The 13,838-nt window shown below is 36.7% G+C and overlaps 1 long non-coding RNA gene across 1 annotated transcript; it reads right to left on the bottom strand.

The window, feature by feature from the left end:
* Window positions 1-7,313: 7,313 nt before the first annotated feature.
* LOC136290144 (uncharacterized) lies at window positions 7,314-9,814 on the bottom strand. The gene is made up of 3 exons (XR_010720999.1): window positions 9,632-9,814; window positions 9,457-9,498; window positions 7,314-9,115 (listed from the first exon to the last, which is right to left on the bottom strand). It is a non-coding gene; the product is annotated as an uncharacterized lncRNA (long non-coding RNA).
* Window positions 9,815-13,838: the final 4,024 nt, after the last annotated feature.

The following is a 13,838-nucleotide window of genomic DNA, read 5'->3' as shown; positions in this document are numbered from 1 at the left end:
AAAAGGATTAATTGAAAGACCTCTACTGTAGTTGGAGGTGAAAGAATTTCATGCAGAGAAAAGTATCTCTCTATTTCAATACCAGGATTTTAAATTTCTCAGGTCCCACTTAAACCTGTACTTTAATTTGGCGAACCTCAGATTTTTATTTTTTTTGAGAAGCGACTTTGGATTTAAATTGGAATTAATTACTTTGTACATATAAAGAAGGGGGCAATCTCCAAATGATGCTAAATCTGCTTTAAATAAACTCAGTTAAAACCAATAGCATGCACATGGTCTTTCTGTATCATTTTATATGAAGACATGAAAAAGTTATTTAGATGAAATAAAGCTGCCTTCAGGCGATTTTAATTTTCAACAGAACTGATTTGACTGATCAGTATATTGCAGACAGCATGGTTCCTGGCTGCACAGCAGGGATAACATTTTTTAATGGATGAGCTGTTCTTGATTAATTTATTTGTGATAGAAAGCTCAGGTGGATTCCTGTAACATCAGAGCATGGTTAGACTGCAATGGTCTAAACGTATCTGTTCATTTATTATGTTTAATTGGTAACAGCTCATGGAGAATTTTTCCTCCTGCCCATGCAAAAGCTAAGTGGTCTCTCCAAGGCCACATTAGGAGTCTAGGGAAGCCTGGGAGCAGGAAGGCTTTCCCATCAAATGCACCCTGCTGAAGGACATTCAGCAGGACTTGGAGATGACTTCCCAATTGCCTGTGTACATTATTTTTTTCTTTAAGCCATATCACAAGTATTAATGAAATTGTAAGAAAAATACTCCTTGGCAAACATTAGTGGTCTTTTGGACTTTTCTAATGGAAAAGCAATCTTGGCATTTAAATTTATAAAATTTAAATTAAATGTGCAGGAGCTATTTGTTTCTATTGCAATTCTGGTATCATACTTACCTCCAGTTTGACTCTGCCACAACATCCTTTTCAAGCATATTCCATGATATTACATAGACTTCCCTGTTTATTTAAAATTTATCTCTCAAGCTCCCTACCATGAAATGTATTGGTTTGGGGGTTATGTGGCAGAAATTCATATGTGCCTCTTGATCTAGGTCATTAAATATTTAAATATCAGTTCAGGCTAATTTCAGTTTAGTGAATTGTTTATATGAAGCATGTAAGCAGCTCAGAGGTTAGCCTAGCCAAAACAAAAAATCTAAAGACACATGAGGGATAGGAGTCAAAGAAAAGAGAAAACAGGAAAATAATTGCCTCTGGCATAATTTTACAGTTTTTAGATAAGTTTTGTAAAAGTATTACCTCATTTCTCCTCTCATTTATGTAACTGCACTCTCCATGATCATGAAGAAAAATGGAAAAAAACCCCAAAACCCCCCAAGTTAGATGGTCTTGGATCATAAAAATATCATCACTACTACTGAAAGAGAGTAATATCTTTTTACAGATATTTAGGCTTGTAATTTTTAAAGCACTGATCCTGTCAGGCAGCTGGATCCCCTACAGGACAGGTGGAATTTAAATAAATAAATAAATATCATGGCGTTCAGAGTAAATCTATTCATAACAGAGAGAAAGAAAAACGCTTGGGTAGATTCCCAAATATGATGAATAAATTAAGATACTCTTGGGTATATCCAACAGATGTTATCTGTAGATTTTATCGATACAAATGCAATATTAAAAGCTCAATGGACTTTATCTTGCTGGTATTGTTGGCCACTACCCAGCAAAGCACTTACACATTGGAAATTTTAAGGACAGGGTGTCCTGATTTCAATCCAGAATACCCAGCAGCATAGTGGAACAAGATAGTGATAAGCAGTTTGACAAACCTTGCAACAAGTACTATCCTGCTGCTTCTCAAAGACGTCTGTATGCAGTTGATTCCAACATATTATTTTACCAATATGTATTGAAGATACACGTAGATTAGACTTTTTTACCCATTTTTTTTCAGTGCTAAACAAATAGCAAAATTGTTGTGCTCTCTACATTCTAACAGCTGGATAAATAATAATTTACTTTTGAATATGTGTTTGATGAAAAGAACAGAACGAAAGGGAGTGCTAATGTGCATTTCTGTAATGGCCATTTTTCATTGCCATAATTTTACGGAATAGGATTCCTGGAGACACCGTCTGTGAATATATCTTTAGTTTTTCCATCTTGTTAGGAATGCGTTCTTAGATTTTCACATCTGTCGTTTGCTTACCATAAATGCCAGCAGCTACAATTTTTTCCCTCTTATGAAGTGAAAAGTTACTTTTCTCATCCAGCTTCAGCCAAAATGACTAGGACAACAACAAGGATGCACCCTACCACAACATTTTACTTAATTCCCAGCAAAACTCACATTTTAGAGTATCTTGCCTTATGTGAACAGAGGACAATGAAAAAGCCGTGATCTTTCCAACCAGCATCCAGCCCACGGATAGTAAGAGTTATTGGTGAATCTATTAAAGGGCAAATTTATATGCGTAGAATCTTTAAGGGCAGACAAGATAGATTGTTGGATCATATTGCTGAAGTCACCATTGGGCTTTAAGTTCTATAAGTCACATTAATAGTACTTATATTTAATGACTAACAAATAGTTCAATCTTAAATTCCCAGGGAGCAGTAATTCTTCCTTTGGTAAAAAGACACTGATTTGTCAAAAAGTGGGACTATTAAATTAAATTATATTCACTGAATAATCTGTGTTTTCTCACAAACATCTGTCTTAGTTTGCCCCATGTGAGACCCTTTTAGATATTTATTTTTACAATGGCCAGGTCCTCTCGGTGCTTTGCCTTCAAGGGATGTTTCAAGAAGAGAATGTCTTAAATAAGTCATAACTCTTTCTTTTGATCTCTGCATGCTAGCACTCTTGTCTGTGTGGGGATTTACCCTGATGCCAGCTGGCAAAGGAAAAGCAGCTGTTAGGGCTGTTGGAAATTTGGGGGTTATTCACTACATGGCATTTTGGTACAATAGAATATTCCTATTGTTTTGTGGACATCTATACAAGATCAGCCCACACCTAATCCAGTCTCCTGAGGGCTCTCTAGACAATTGCCACCTCTTTGTGCACGTGCTTGAACATTTCTTTCTGGATAAAAATAGAGTGACAAAAGAGGAGAAGATTGTTTCTGTAAAAAGTAGCTGGAATCTAAATGATCTAGGGAAGAAAGCCACCCATAAGGAAGCTTACAAAATTCCTTTCTTTAGATGCCAAAGAGAATTTGATGTTTTCTGTAACTGAGGTTTTCCCTAACTTCTTTAGCTATAAACCATGAGGTCTAGGGATCATGTTTATTTTCACTGGGCTCTATTGTCTCAGGAAGAGGCTCTTCAACCTACAGCTTTCTCAGTCTGGGAAACAATTTACTTGACTTTGCTATTGGTACACTGGGAAATATATGGTATTATGATGTTACCTTCAACTTGAGTATGCACAGTTTTAACAGAAGAATATGGTGAAAATTTCAGCACATTTTCTCTGTTGTTTTTCACCTTGTTCCAATAAAATTTTTGATTCTATCTTGGATAATATTGAGCAACTCCTTTTGAATGTCAGCAGTCTCTTAGAAGAATGTAATGGTGCTTTTATTCCATAATCTTCAATAGTATTGGTTAAAAAAGCACATGAAAATTGAGCTACTGGTTAGAATGAAGTAGCAGCAAAACAGTGAAGAGAAGCCCATGGCCCCTATTTCACGGTCCTCTCTTAAAGATTACGCTGAAATTCTATACACAAATTCTTTCCTAATGAGACCTGAGTGGTGCTACACCACTATTAGGTTGCTGCATGAACATCAGTTATTATTTTTTCATATATCCATGGAAAGCCTCTGATGCAAATATATATATAGCTGAATATGTAATGTTGCATATTAGCTTCACTTAATTGTAATTAGCTGAGGCAATGCCAATTAAAACTGAAACTACAGAAAGTCTGTGTATGGTCATTTAGTATTATTGATCTTGTGTTTTTCTAACAGCTACCTTTAGTCTAGTTAGTGGCATAGGCCATTAATAAATTCAAGGCCAAATCACATTACCTTTCTTAAAAATAATAAGGAAATGAGTTAGAAGAATTGGAAGTATCAGCAAGGCAAAGCTCAAGGACCCTAATAGATTTACTGACCTTTATTCTTGAGATAGGTTAGTATTCATTATGGTGCTGTGATTGTTTTTAAATAATTTAGATGCCATTGTTTGCTTCTTGGAGGCACTTCAATAAGGTTCTATGAAGTCAGCAAAGCCTGGATACAGACAGATGCTTCTCAAAAATAAAAGACAAAACTGCTACTCCATTACATCCTACATAGGTGCCTTTAATTTGATGCTCAGATGTTTAAAGAACTTCCACTGTGCTCCTGAATGTTTAGTTCATTAATGTTGTACATCCTGAAGCACAAAACCATGAAGTGGAAAAAAGCCCATTTATGTGTCTCTTCACACTGAGAAGGTTTCTTCTATTTCTATTTTAACAAGATTTCTTTATCATGGTGGCCCAATAAGAAAGAAATAAGATACAGAAAAGCCAGAGCTTTTACCATGTGGCTGCCATACTTGAAGTAAAAACAAAAGCATCAAACTTAATGTAAAATATTGAACATTAAGTAATCCGGAGAACAATTTCTTTTTTCTCAGCTGAATTGAATGTAAGTACCTTCTGTCTGCCTTAAAAAATTAGTGACAAATCACATCCATTCCACTTTTGTTCACCTTTGTGGAACAGACTCATAAAGGGTACAACATCTGAGCTCCCATGACTTCTGCAATTAGAGTGTGCCAATGTTTAGTTATCTGATAATGCACACAGTTCTGCTGCCTGACACGCACAAGGACACCAAGTTGAGCAGAAGCCATGAACTAGGACTGCTTACTGGAAGCTACTTATTGGTTCTTGTCTTTCCAGAAAACACCACAGCCAGTATTCAAAACACATTTCAAGCAGCAAAGAGCATAAAAGATACAACAGAATATTGTTTAACAAACCAATTTGAAGGAATATAAAGTCTTGGCCATAGTTTATGGGATAAGAGGTGTAATTCCTTATGTCACCAAGAAGACAAAATCTTCTGATGTTTTACTTCTGTTTCAATTTTCATACAAAAGGTCAGTTGTAACGAAATGCTCAATAAATGGGAATTATAAAGGGTATGGGAAGAAATCCAGAATAGAAAAAGAACAAGTGAAGGACATTTGGACAGGTATGATGTACTCAGACCAGGGAGAATTGATTGAATTTTCCCTGTTGAATACTTCAGGAATTTACATGAAACAATTTCTGAATAATCATCACTTCTTTGTGAGAAGATAACACATAGCAAAGTCTGACGTGAGTAAAGAATGAACAACCAAGTTGTCAAGCTCACTTGGATACACAAAATGCTATTTTACCAATCAAATAACCAATTTTAAATATATAGATGATAATAACTCGGTAGGAAACACTAGTTTTTCAAGGGCCAGTCATGCCAGAAAAAAACAATACCTTCTCTGACTATTCAGCAAGACTGGTCTAGTAGATGAAGAAGCAATAAAAGTAATGTATCTTAGGTTTAGTAGGGCTTTTGTTTCACTGCATTCTCCTAAGTAATTTAGAGTGATATGAACTACAAGAAAATTATATAGTGTGGATATGACACATATATAGTGTGTTCAAAATCTCTGCTTAAAAAGCAAGTAATTTGCCAAAAACAGAGGAGGCATATCTAGTAGGTTATCTTGGAAAAAATTGTGGTTCTGGGTTCCTGTAACATTAGTTTAATAATTGATTTAGATAACATGTAAAGGAATGATATAATAAAACATTTCAGGTAACAGAAATATTTTGTGGGTTGTGGACTCTTTAGAGACAGATTTAGAATTCAAAATTGTATTGCTAAATTGGGTAAATATTCTGAAATATGAACAAGGCCCCAGTCAACCTGGTCTTGAACATTTCCAGGGATGAGACATCCCCAGCTTCTTTGGGCAGCTGGTTCCGGTGCCTCACCACACTATTCATAAAGACTTTCTTCCTTAAATCCAATTTAAATCGCCCGTCCTTTAGGTGAAATCACTGAACTTTTTCAGCAAGGTTGCTCTTAACCCATTCATCCCCCAGTTTGTATCGATAGTGGGGTTTGCTCCAATCCAGGTGCAGCACCTTGCTCTTGGCCTTGTTGAACTTGGAGGATAAAGATTTCATGAATGTTCCTCATGAAGCATTCCAATGAAATTACCTTCATGAGGTTAAGGACTTCTTACCTGGACAGTAGTAGGATTGAAAAAGTCCAGGGTCTGTAGTGGCTCATAAGCAGAGACAGATACTTCTCCAAAAGGAATTTAAATAATTACATAACCTGCATTTTGGGATGCAGAAAAGGAGTGTGGGTTACCAAACTCAGAGCTGATAGGGCTTTATCCAGATTTATCATGAATGCCTGCCTGTATATGTTTGAACCCTAAGAGGTCCCCACTTCTACGGCACCTGGGTTCAGAAGAGATGTGAATATACTCAAACTGTCCAGAAGAGCACAAATAAACAAAAGTTTTAAAAATAATAATTATAAAATAGCCAAGTGATTTAGAAATTGAAAACTGTCTGATGATGAAGAACCCACTACGCAGTCATCCCATTGAAAACTTTCCTCTGTCAGATAAATACACTTTGCTTGAAACATACATGACTTTTTCCATACCTAATTTTGTGAATATTTCTGGGCATCTGGGAACTCAGGATACTGAACTGCACAAAGGAAATGCTGCATCTATATACAGATAATTACAAGAGCAGTACAACTAATCAGACTCATATACTGAATAAAGTATAAGTTGTCTCTGTGCTGATTTATCCATGACTGGCCACTGGCATCATGCTCAGGAACTTGCAAAAACATCTTAGTTGTTTCAGTCTAGAGAGCTGAAGTCTGAGTAAGAGACAGAATGGCAGCTCAAATTGTTAAACACAAACACAGAATGAACCTTTACAGGGAGCACTGATCAACTGGGTCACCATGTCCTCTGGTTCCAGCTGAGATATGGCTAATTTATGTGAGAAAAATTTAAATTATATGTCACAGATTGGAATCTGCATTATAATATTTTCTGTGCTACCAGAGACTTCTTTCTTGAAACTGAAGTAGATGAACTTGGCATTCATCTGAATGGAGTTCTCTTTTCTCACTAGTTTTTTGTTGTTTTTTTTTTCCAGCTGGAGTAGAACCTCCTGAAGTTAATAGCAGCATTATCACCTGCAAATGCTAATATGTTAACCAAAATCAAAGTCTTTAATTATTTTGCCATGTTTTTTGCATTTACAAGTATTGTTAATAAGAGTTCCTCACTGTCTTGGCTATAATCAAAATTACAAAGACTTATCGTAGTAATAAGTACTTACAAAAACATTTTGCTATTGCTATGCTTTGAGCTATTAGCAGACACAGGAAAATATGGAAAAATGCCCAAACCAGTTCCACATTCCAACTGATATTTAGTTACTTTCACAATTAAGATAGAAGCTAACATAATGCTGGCAATTTATTGCTTGGTCCTGCTGAGAGTCATCATTTTATCCTAGGGGAGTACATATCTTGGAAAACAGTACTATTTAATTTGCAACCATAATCAAGTGATGTGATATTATTTATGTATGAATTTTATTTACAAATGGATTTCAGCAGGATGCGGCTCACAACCCTGGGCAATCACACTGCAAGGGCTTAGAGCTATTCTTAAAAGTTAAATGTGTGGGATTTTCTATAGTTCTGATCCGCTGCTAAATAGCTCAAACCTTTCATTAATGTTGTCTGTCACCAGTCTCTGAAAATGTTTTTTACTTTCATTTGCTTTGCTAGCTTAAAAGAACACTCAAAATTTTGCTAGAGCCCTACACAATACAGTACCTAGCAGTAATTAGTACTATTGTTTTCTTTTAGTATTGTTTGCTTTTCTGCTAACACTCTTCACTTTTCAGGAAAGCAGCTCAATGTCTTCAAGTCAGAGATAGCTTGACATTTCCCAGATGCAGACAAGGAAGAGGACCCAAGTTTTTGCTGAGGGGATATGCATTCTACAGGTTGTTGTAGAAAGTGAACCAAGTTGAGGATTCCTCCTTGGACTGTAGGTTTCTTGTGTGGGTATCCACTGTCAGAAGACAACTGACAGCAATCCCAGGAGCCATGCTCCCAGGTGACAATGCATGCTAAAATCCATCAGAAGAGGTTGGATCAGGGTCCGACTAACATTTAATTGCCTTTGGTTGTGACTCAGTTTGAGGGAGCATTATAGACATGAGACCTGTTTGACTGGACCAAGTTCATCTGTCTACTACTGTAATTTTACACCTTTGAAGGGGAATCTGAGCAGATGGAGCTTTCCAGCTTGGATTAACTAGGAGGAGATTTAGATTTCCTGTGATTTAGTTCAATCGCAGCTGTGTAGCAGAAGCAGAAAACTCCTAAGCTCCTGACAGCTTCAGATAATGACCTTCATTGACCTTGCCAACATCATGTATAACACAACTTATTTCCTCTTTGTGGTCTGTAAAGTTCAGTACAACTTGAGAGTAAGGAGGTAAGTGGCTGCAAGAGGGCACTGGAAGTTCAGCTTTACTTATAAGGCTTTAGTCATGTTTCCCTATTACATGAAGAGGACTTCACACCTAAGAATTTCAACTATGTTGTTGAAAAATGTCACCTGTGAGATACTGTCTAAGCCATGTGTTCAATAATTGCCACACTGAAAATATGCAGTGTAATTAGGAAAGGGTTAAAGGCTTATTGAAATTGAAGAATTGTTCTTAATGGGTGCAAAACTCCATCTGCTGTCACAGTGAGAACAGGAAAAATTATAGTACTATCTATGCCATCCATTTCCTTCTCCTCTGGAGCATTATAATAACATCTAAAGAAAGAACTAGCCACCACATGGTTTTCTATATTATGCAAACTGAACTTTTCAAATCCATGAAGCATGTCAGGAGAAGTTGTCAGTCTTGTACATGGATCATTACCAGTTTTGAAAGGTGAGACTGTGAGCTGCAGATTGTAGGTTAGCTTTTCTCTCTCTGTCTCTCTCCCTCTCTCTCCATTCCTCTTCTTCCTTGTTCCCTTGCTGTTCTCATTTATTTTCTTTTCTTCTTTTCTTCCTTTTATTTCTATGCAGTAAGAGACAGAGCTTTTCAAGATAACTTAAGGGGGAAATTGTTCAGAGAAATCATCTAGGAGAGCAGAAAATGCTTTTCCCATTTGTTATGTATTCAAGAGAGTGCTACAAAATACATAAGGCTTTAATATTGTTTACTTCTGCTGAGCCAAGAAGTAAAAACAATCAAATGCTTATAGCTTAGTTATTCCAGACTAACTTAGCCTAGGATGCTAATGTTTTTGAGCTTTAGTATGCTTGCTTTGTTATCTACGCTCATGATAAGCACAGGTGAAGATGGACATCATAGAGCATAAATTACAAGGTGAAATTTCAGGGTGAAAAAAGCCTTACCTCAGTGATGCTCTGTGTACCATAAATGTCTTGCCTCTTAGCCTGTTGAATTATATTGTTTTAAATCCCACTTAAAATAAAACTACTTTCATTTTTAAAGTAAAACCTGGCCTATAAAACCACCTGTCTTTATTTTAGCTTAGGCTTTGAAATTATTTTTTTCATGATTACTTACCTAAAGAGTTATATTCAAAGAAAAATCTGTGAATCTGCCTGCCTGCTTAATCCTGTAAATATTAAATTACTCTCTTAGATTTTTCAAATTGATTCCTAATTTAGGCACCTGTGAATGTCACTGTGCCTGTATCTCTCTGTGGGGTATGAGACCATAATCCAGCTACAGAAAAGCATTCTTATCCTCAGCTTCCCAGGCTGGAAGTCTCTCCCTGTGCCTTGGAGGCGGTACCAGTGTGAGACAGCACAGGTGTGATTGTAGTCCCAGCTGCCAGACCGGAGCTGCCCCTCACAGCTCATTGCCTGGGGTATCTACTTAAAGCTGTGTTTCTGGGCCTCAGGAATCTTTCTCTGTTGGCTCTAAGGTCTGTCAGAAGAAGGCTTATCCTGGTAACACTGGTCTCTCTTGAGATGTAAAAGCTGTGGGCTCAAATTATCCTGGTAGCACTGGTCTCTCTTGAGATGTAAAAGCTGTGGGTTCAAATAAGTCAGCATTTGAGGAAGGGTTTCATGTTTCTATGGGAAGGAAGCAAAAGGCACAAAAATGCCCTGCAGCATTCTTGGTTTGATGCCCAAGGACAAGCGTTTCAGGACCATGCTTTTAACTAGAATTTTATTTTGGATAGTTTTGAGTGTATCAGCTTGCTGGTTCTTTTGATTTTTCATGGTACCTTCTATCCTACATCTTGTACAGATATTTTGCAAACTTAGGTCAGCAATCTGAAATTTTCACCCAAGTTTCCACATTTGCCACAACTGAAGATGGCAGAATCTGGGGTCCTCCACTGAGAGTTGACCAAATGAAATGCTTGGAAGTGACTCTTCTAGTAATCCTTGTGGGTCTGCTCCAGCATCCTGACCTAAAATAGTTATTCCTGAATCAGAAACCAGGTACTAAAGAAGTATTTTGCATAAGTATATGCCTTGCTTTCTCATCTTCTAATTTCTGATTAATCCTGAAACAGTTTGAGGCTGTGATATATTTATTCTGTGTTTGTAGAGTAACATGGCAGAGAGCAGATTTTTTTACTACAATTGCTTTTCAAAGCTAAAAGACCTTTCTCCTTTTAAAATTATTTTAAAAGTTGACTTTTTCCATATCCAGAAAATTTAAATTATTCTCAGCAGGTATTTTTCTCTGCCATGTATATCAAGTGTTGAGATATAACAATAAAAAAGATTTAAGAAATCTCAGGCACTTTTATTGACAAATAACTTTTCTTTGCAGATCACAACTTTAGCTTTTTAGTTTATCACTAATACATGTTGGACTATACAGCATTCAGAAAATGTTTATTTTAAAAATAGTAGATTTGTATTGTAAAGGAAAGTTATGCAGAAATTGAACATTGTGCAGGTAAAATAACATACATAGGTTTCCGAAAACAAAAGGCAAAGGTGTTAGGGAATAACATTGACAAACATTCAGTTCAACTGATTGTTAAAACCATAAACCATCAAATGAAGTTTGCAGAGACAAAGAAGTAAGCTGATAACTGAAGTTGTCATTTCTGACTAATAGCTGCAATGTGATCTAATATACGTGCAGGCGTGACCACTGGGGGATGTCCTCAGGTGCTCCGGGGCAGCAGGGTGATAGTGGTGTCCTGCTGTGGGCTGCCAAGGGCAGGGCAGGAGAGGGGGTAGGACTAGACTTCTGGACATCTAAAAGGTCACTAGAAGCCTTCCAGCCCTGCCAACAGCTGCACTTAATATGCAAGAGTATTTTTGTTGTTGTTATTCACGTGTAAGAACAACCTAAACAAAGAGTTGTAAGGTCCAGGATTTTCTTTGCTACACTCTTTCTGAGCTGCTGTGCTGCGCTGTTCTTCAGTGAGCCCTTGAGCTATAGGCTTGTTGATTTTAAACAAGCTAGACCCTGGCAGTAAACAAACACAGCCATTTAATTTTAAAAGTACGTAAGGGGATTTATGCTGCAAGATTGATCTGATTGCCTGGTTGTAAAATAGAAAAGTCAAGAAGATTTTTCCAGGGTATGCATGGTTTGTGGTTTCTGGTCATCTAAATGCACATCTTCCAAAATAAAGTGAAAATACACTAAATATAGCATAGCCATAGAAAAGGAGAACAAAACCTGGCACACATGCCCAATGAAGTACATGGCAAAAGCTCCTTTTAATTCATCAAGAATGGGATCACAAATAAATAGTAAGCCACAAATATTACTTATGTACTATTACAGTAAACTAATTAGACTTATCTGATTAAAAAAAAAAAGCCCACCTTTTATAAGAAAATTATGAACAAAGCAATTTACAAATAGTTAATGTCATCATATATTAATCAACTCTTAAAATAATTATAGGTGCATTTCCACCATTTATCCTCATAAAAATTCTGGTCAAAACAAGGAACATAATAGAAACATATGAAGAATATGTTTCTGCTTGTGATCAGCATAGTGATCTGTGCCTGCAGTCCAACCTAAATCCACTCCTTGGGTACCAGATTGCCACACTCTGGAATTCTTTTCCTCCACTTCAATTCTGTCAGGTGAGGAATATAATATCAATACTAATTCCTGCACTGCAGGGTTGTTAATTTTTACTTAAAATATTCCTAAAAGCTTTAAAAATAAGTTAGCAATAATAACAAATAATCTCAAACGTTGCGTCTGACCCATTCCTTAAACTTCTGGAAAAACAAGTCAAAAATCCTGCTGAGACCCTACTTTCCCAGTACTACCAATTTGGTTGTTCATAACTGGCTTACTTGCAGGATATAGTCTCCAAAAGCATCATGGTTAATAGTTTACTTTTGTCACTGATTTAGTGCATTATGACACAATTAAGATGTTGGTTGCTGAAAGTCAGTTTATGTATCATTCTGTATTTCATTTCTACAAATTATAAAAACATGAGGTCCAAGAGATGACCAACTTTAAAAATCTCTCCTCTGTCTCTTGGTGCATTATCCACTGCATTCACCAATTTTAATGAAAATAGTTTTTAAAAAAGCATCCTTCATTAAACAATTTTACTCTTTTTTCCTTATTTACTAAGATACTTAACCATAATTTCTGCCCTGAAAAACTAGTTTAGGACATTCTGTGGTCCGAATTACTTGAGGGTTCAGACATGACAAGCCTTTGTTGTCATACTGATTCTATGAAAAAGCCAGAAAGTAGAGAAAATGAACAGCTGAAAATCAGCCAGCACAAACCGCTTCAACTTTACTGAAAACTGTGTCACTTGTTGTGGTTGACAGCTTCTCAAGAGTTCTCTTAACTGGTGCAAAATGGTTATTTTCTATGAAGATATGCAACTTAGAGAGAATACTGGTGTCAAAGCCTGATTTAATGGAGAAGTGCATTCATGGACCCCTGTAGACCTCATTGTCATATTCAAGGCAAAGGTTATAACAGCTAATTCTGTTTTGGGAAAATTAATAAAAGTTGGGGGCAGCTCAGAAGCAGTTAGCAGATTTCCTTTGGCTAAACAACAGCTGCCACATGATTGTAAGGCTTTGAGAGCAGACCTGTGGAGATTAAAAATATCACACCCAGTGGGAATGGTGAACATAAGGCCACAAGGAGGATTGTCTTCCCTTCTTCATGGTTCATGAAAAGGTAAAAAAACAGTTTTACAAACAGAAAGAATCTATCTAAAATAAAACGGAGAATAATGAGTCGTTGACCTAAAATTAATATGTTTTCTCGTTTGTTTAAAGATAAAATATTTCACCACAAGGACAGTAAAGCACTGGAGAACATTAGTCAGGGAAATTGTGCATGTTGGGTTTCATGTTGGAGAGTTTCAAGATGACTAAACAAATCCCTGAGCAACCTGGTCTGAACAGAGTAATAACCTTGCTTTGAGCAAGACTGGATGTTTCTGAGATCCCTTCTACCTGAAACACTGTGATTCACTGTTTCCACTGCTCTTGAATAATTGGGAAATTACTGACAAAATTGGAAGGTGATACCTTAAAGTAAGTAAGAGCACTCCTTTCTGGTCTTCCTCTGTATGCCTGCAGGACCAAAGGCCTGAACAAGCCATGAGCTCCTGCACTGCATATGCTTCTGGAAAATGCCACATGATATAATCCAGGATTTGTACCTTGGATTAGTTTTTGTATCAGCATTTCCCTCTGGTACCTGACTTCATTTAGCCAAGTGTTGTATATCTGTAATGATAATCATTACTGCAGGGGACCAATAAACATTATTTTTAGCCATTAGCAGGAGT

This window comes from Chamaea fasciata, unplaced genomic scaffold (assembly GCF_029207755.1).
Source record: "Chamaea fasciata isolate MVZ Bird 193981 ecotype frontalis unplaced genomic scaffold, bChaFas1.0.hap1 SCAF_5, whole genome shotgun sequence".
Classification (NCBI taxonomy): domain Eukaryota; kingdom Metazoa; phylum Chordata; class Aves; order Passeriformes; family Sylviidae; genus Chamaea; species Chamaea fasciata.
The sequence above is the reverse complement of the archived record's forward strand: the minus strand, read 5'-3'. Positions and strand labels throughout refer to the sequence as shown.